General features: G+C 48.8%; 1 pseudogene; it reads right to left on the bottom strand.

The window, feature by feature from the left end:
- Positions 1–3,447: 3,447 nt before the first annotated feature.
- Positions 3,448–5,134, bottom strand: LOC102757222 (annotated as a pseudogene).
- Between the last annotated feature and the right edge of the window lie 630 nt (positions 5,135–5,764).

Below are 5,764 nucleotides of genomic sequence, written 5' to 3'. Positions count from 1 at the left end.
ATCAAGCAAAGAGGCTGGTTAACCTCACGGTTGTAGAGAGAACACTGTGCTCTCATACAGACATGCATGAATTGCTAGTTATCAGCCCTAGACCCACAGCCAAGGCCTGCTCATTGCTCACTATGTGGGTGGCTCTTTCTGAGAGATATTCCTCTTCCCTTCACTGGTTTGTTCTTCCTGGTTCTTTATTTTAGATCCAAATGTTTTCCTCTGGAAAATATTATATCTCCCTGTAGTCTAGTTTCCCCAGTGCAATAGCAACTGTAGAGGTTTTTTTTTGATTTATGAACAATTAGGTTTTTAAAACCTAAATATTTTTAAAACAACTATTTTATATCCACAAGAACGTGAATTCTTAAACTTGACTAGATCACCAGAGACCCTTATCTAGGAGTGGACACATGTAATGTAGGTGGGTTACAGATGATTCTCTAATAGGAAAAAGCAAAAGCAACCCAAATCAAGCTAGACTATTTTTCTTCTAACTTGTTAAATTCTTAAGTATCACTGACCCAGATAAATGGTAACAGATGGGCTGAGAGCTAACTTAAGCTAGGATGAGGCCACCTCTGCAGCCTACTCTAAGTTTATAGATACCCTGAGAGATGGTGCTGCCCTGAGAGGCAGGGCTATCTGTCCTCTCAGAGCACCCAGTGTAAATGGTATTTGACCAAAGCAGCTGTGCTACTACATGTGGTCCCCATGGCCTCATTGTCCCCAAACTTCAAATGTCCCTCCCAAGGGTGCTGCTGTCACATCACTGCCTGTCTCAAGAGGCATCCTTGGTGCCAGCATCCTTTGCTTCAGAACTGCCATCTGCTCCAGGGATAGTTCTACCAACCATATTTCCCAGGATTTGCTTCATTATGTCTCCACGTCCCTCACACAGCACATGATTTTTATGGAGTTGGTGTTTCTTGAGGAGGAGAGCGGAAAGGAAGGAGGGGGTTTATAAAAATAATGAGATTGAGCTTTGCTTAAAGATGTTCCGAATCACCCACTTATAAATTGACTGTTTAGAGAGGCAGCTTTCAAAATTGGCCAGGGAACTAGAAGGAAAAGAAGTAAAAATAATTCATGCTCAGCAGATATATATTTAGATAACAAATTCAAAGAGAAGCAGATGAATAAACCTGGATAAACAACTAAAAACCAGCGAATGAAAAGAAGAGATCGCAATTGGGCCACACAGCTGATACATGAATAGGAATCCTGACAGGGAGAAGTTGCAGATGAGACAGCCCAGGAAGCAGAGACTATCTGGGAAGCTGGGCCTCACAGCCCCAAAGTCCCAATGTCCCTGGTTGAGAGAGGCTCTGGGGCCAGGGCAACATGAAATTTTCTCTTTGCCCCAGCATCAAAGAAATATATATATACCCTGCCACCATCTGGGCCTGCTATCTGTGACCTGGGGCGGTGGGCATCTCGTGTGCAACCTGACCCGGGGCAGCCGGGCGGGGCAGCAGAGATCTGCCAGCTCACCCGGCCACCGCCCGGGTGTCCCGTGTGCGACCTGACTCAGGGCGGCAGGGCGGGACAGCGTGGCTCCTCTGTCACCCCAGCTTCCTCATCACAGCTCCCTTGGGGACCTAAGCCTTTAGTCACACATCCCCCAAGGGCTCCCTGGCTGCCAGAAGGATGTCTGACTGCAAGCTTAGGCCTGATCCCTTGGGGAGTGGGCCTAAGTTGACAGGTGGACATCCCCCAAGGGGGTCCTGGACTGCAAATGGGCGCAGGCCGGGCTGAGGGACCCCTACCGAGTGCACAAACTTTTGTGCACCAGGCCTCTAGTATTTTAATAAACACTGTGGTGCCAACATCTTTATTCTCAGTGTAGCTCACACTCCTCTCTGGCCCTGGCTGAACTTCAGGCCTTTCTCCCATGGCTTGTTTATGGAACAGTTGTACCCTTGTTCCTCATTTAATCAGCACAGACTGATGACCAGGAGCTACACTAGTTGCATGTAAATATTGATTTATTTTTCTACTAGAGGCCTGGTACATGAAATTCATGCACAGGTAGGGTCCCTAGGCCTGGCCAGCAATCAGGGCCAATCTGTAGGGCAACTGGTGGGGCAATCAGGGTGCCCCTACTGGCACCCACATTGGCTGGCCTGGGGCCTGAGGGCTGGGGACAGCTCCTGCATTGAGCACCTGCCCCCTGGTGGTCAGTGTGCATTATAGCGACCAGCTGTTCCACCAGTTCTTCTACCAGTCATTCCGCCATTTGGTCGATTTGCATATTATGCTTTTATTATATAGGGTAGTGATTTATAGATTACTGGGTATGTTGCCATGCAAGTATTCTAACAACTTGGGAAGTAGGTTAGGATGTTTTTATTTCACAGATAGGTTAGACAAGGAAACTCACGAGGCTAAAAGACTTTGACAAAATTTCACAGCTTTTGAGTGGAAAATCTGGCATTGAACACCTGTTTTGCATTATACCCAGGCACAGTATTAGTTGCCAAGACCCCAAAGATAAATAAGATGTGATCTCTGCTCTTGAGAAGATTAGAAACAAGGAAGGGAGGGCAAAGAACAAAGACTTCAGTATGGATAGTGCAAGGAAGAAACTAAGTAGGATAAGAGAGGTACTGACTGATAAGAGAAGTATAATTGAGTGGGGATGATAAGATTTTAAGGAATCTTTCCTTCCAAGGGCATGGGAATTATAGCTGGGAATGGTTGAAGCCGAAAGAAGACGCTAAGGTCCAAAGAAATGCATTACAGAATGTGGGCACTTCAGGTAGAGGTGACTGGCAGCTGGGAAAAGATACTTTGCAGGGGAGAAATCCTACTGGCTAACTTCTAACTTGTATGAGTTACTCCCCCTATAATGTAGAGCAGTGATGGCAAACCTATGACACGCATGTCAGAGGTGACACCCGAACTCATTTTTTTGGTTGATTTTTCTTTGTTAAGTGACATTTAAATATATAGAATAAATATCAAAAATATGTCTTTGTTTTACTATGGTTGCAAATATCAAAAAATTTCTATATGTGACACGGCACCAGAGTTAAGTTAGGGTTTTTCAAAATGCTGACACGCGGAGCTCAAAAGGTTCTCCATCACTGATGCAGAGTTTTCTGTTGTTAAATCTAACCAGTTGGCCTATATTTTAGAGTAGCAGTAGCCAACCAGAGGTCTGAAATTTTGGCAACTTTTGGCTTAAGGAAACTTTTGGAGCAGCGGTTGACAACTAGTGGTCCATGGACAACTGGTGGTCCAGGGGGTCCGGTTGGCGACTGCTGTTTTAGAAGCAAGTGACTAATAATAGATTGCTCAGTAAGTGGATTAAACCACCAACCTTAGAAGATTCCTACTGAGAAAGTGGTTTTTATTTTTTTTTAAACAATAGTTTAATTTGTCGAAAAGTTACATTAAGCCAAGTAAAAACTGGGGGGAAGGCCCAGAGGGTGTCGGTACCGCCCAGGGCGGGCCCTAGAAGTTGTCCAGCAGGCCCAGGATGCACTTCTGCTTGCTCTCCCAGAAGTCCGGGCCCGGTTCTCCCCGATGTTCTCTGCGTACTCCTTGACGATGTGCCTGACCATTTGGATGGAGCTTCCTCTCACGTTTAAGATCTGCTGACCCCTCTGCCGGATCTGGGGGACGCCGGCATTGCAGACCTTGGCCATGATGTAGCAGATGTGCTGGACGACAAAGAGCCCTGCGTCCCAGCGCCGCAGGTAGAACTCATCTTCAGAGTCCTGGTCTAGGATTTCCCCTTGCCGGACCCTGTCATGCTTTTCCCCTTCAATCTTCCTGTCGGCCACCTGCATGGCATCCAGATATTTAAAATGCAGCTCCATCAGCCTGTCCACCTTCTCCGGGCCATTTTCAGTGAATTTATTCAGCAGGCGGGTTCGCCTTTGCCCTCTCAGGTTCCGCAGGAGGGAAGCCAGGATGGCACACACATGCTCTTCATGTTCCTTCTCGGTGGTTCCCACTTTCTTGATCTTCTTGGGAGATTTCATAAAGGGAGGAAAGATGGTTCACAAGCCAAGAATGTCAACAAACTTATGGCAACTGTGTGTGCCCTCGGGCCCAATCATGGCATGGTCCAGCACCTTCAGGGCGCTGCTCCTCGAAGTCTTCTTTGCTCTGAACATGAGATTCATCAGCTGAAGACCCTCGCCCTTGAGGAAGAGCTCACGATTGGAACTGAGCATTAGGCAGGAACAGAGTGTGTCAAACACATTCTCCATCATCTCCTGCTCCTCCGCAGTGCGAGGATCGTGTCTCTTGAACACGGATAGATGCTGCAGAAGCACATCGATTCCATCCAGCTCCCCAAGCAATTCCCTGCTGGCATCGCTGTCCTGCAGCAATATGGCCAGCACTTCACTACAGTACAGCTTGTGGCATCGAAAGGCATCTTGGCCTTCAGCCTCTTCAACAGCCACTGCAGAAGACCCTGCTGGGCGGCCTCCGTGCACATCCGCGGCCGGAACTCAGCCGTGTTTTCCACAATAGCCAGTGTTGTGCACGCCCTGCGCCTCCTCTCTCCCAGACTCATCCAGGCTCTCCAGGTTCTGCACCAGCAGTGCCACCACTTGTCCGGCCACCAGAGCACCGGCGAGCACCTCTGCTCCCTCTTCACTCTCATGGAGGGTGTCCACATCTGTTAATTCCTGCAGTGGATCCACCATAGCTATGGACACATCTGTATTATCGTGTCCCAGCAGCCCGAGGAGAGACTGGGCAGCATTCAGCTCTACGAGGAGGTGGTACAGGTCCGGCATGATGGCCACCACGTGCATCTCCTGAATAATGTCATTTAGGTCCAGCTCGGATTCCATAAACTTCTCTGGGTTGTTTGGAAACTTGATCCGCAAATCCTGGTTTCTGTATGATCTTTTTTCAAATGTGAGGATCATTTTCTTCACTGAGCTTGCATCCAGTGGGGCCTCCTCTTCCCCGTTCTCCTCACCCTGTCTGTCCATAATCGGAAGCAGCCTTTTTTATGATCATCTGCTTCTTCTGCCGCCGTCATTTCCCCTTCCCGAAAGCGGCCAGATTCTCGAGGACCAGCTTGTTTCCTGGGCCTTCTCAGCTCTTCCTGTCCATCATCCCGGGGACGTTTTGTGCTCCTGTCAGGCTGGTAGCTGAGAAGTTCGCTCACATCCATGCTTCCAGGCGCAGCTCACAGGGCAGCTCTGGTTCCTTGCCTCCACTCACAACCAAGCCGTGGACCCTTCAGCAGCACTGCAGCCACACTGCCCAAGCCCTGAGCGGGGACGCAGGGCCAATGAGGTAAAGGGTGCCAGATGCAGGAGCCAGCTACACTGAGGTTAAAGGCTGTGCTGCCACCAAGAGAACTGCATTCGTGACAGAGCTGCTTCTGCCCTGACCTTAAATGGGTGAGGAAAGGGGCGGAGACTTGAATGAGGGTGGTGCCAGGAGAGAAAAGACCTTAGGAAACAGGATTGATTGGGCACTCCCTAAGGGCGGGGCGGATGCAGGGATTTCCCAGGATCAGATCTCACATGTTCTTTCCAGTGACCTTGGCGATTTTATCCTCATTTCACAGAACAGGAAGCTGGGAAATAGAACTGCACTGGCCAGTACTATACCCACCAAGCACATGGGGCTAATGAGAACCTGGCGGCTTGCTCAATGGATAGTCATCCTGGGGACCAGAGGGTCTCTGGTTTGATTCCTGGCCAAGGGCACATTCCCAGGTTGCGGGCTATATCCTCAATATGGGACTTGCAGGAGACAGCAGATCAATGGTTTTCTCTCATCATTGATGTTTCTA

This window comes from Myotis davidii, unplaced genomic scaffold (assembly GCF_000327345.1).
Source record: "Myotis davidii unplaced genomic scaffold, ASM32734v1 scaffold137, whole genome shotgun sequence".
NCBI lineage: Eukaryota > Metazoa > Chordata > Mammalia > Chiroptera > Vespertilionidae > Myotis > Myotis davidii.
This window is presented reverse-complemented; position numbering and strand designations above follow the sequence as displayed.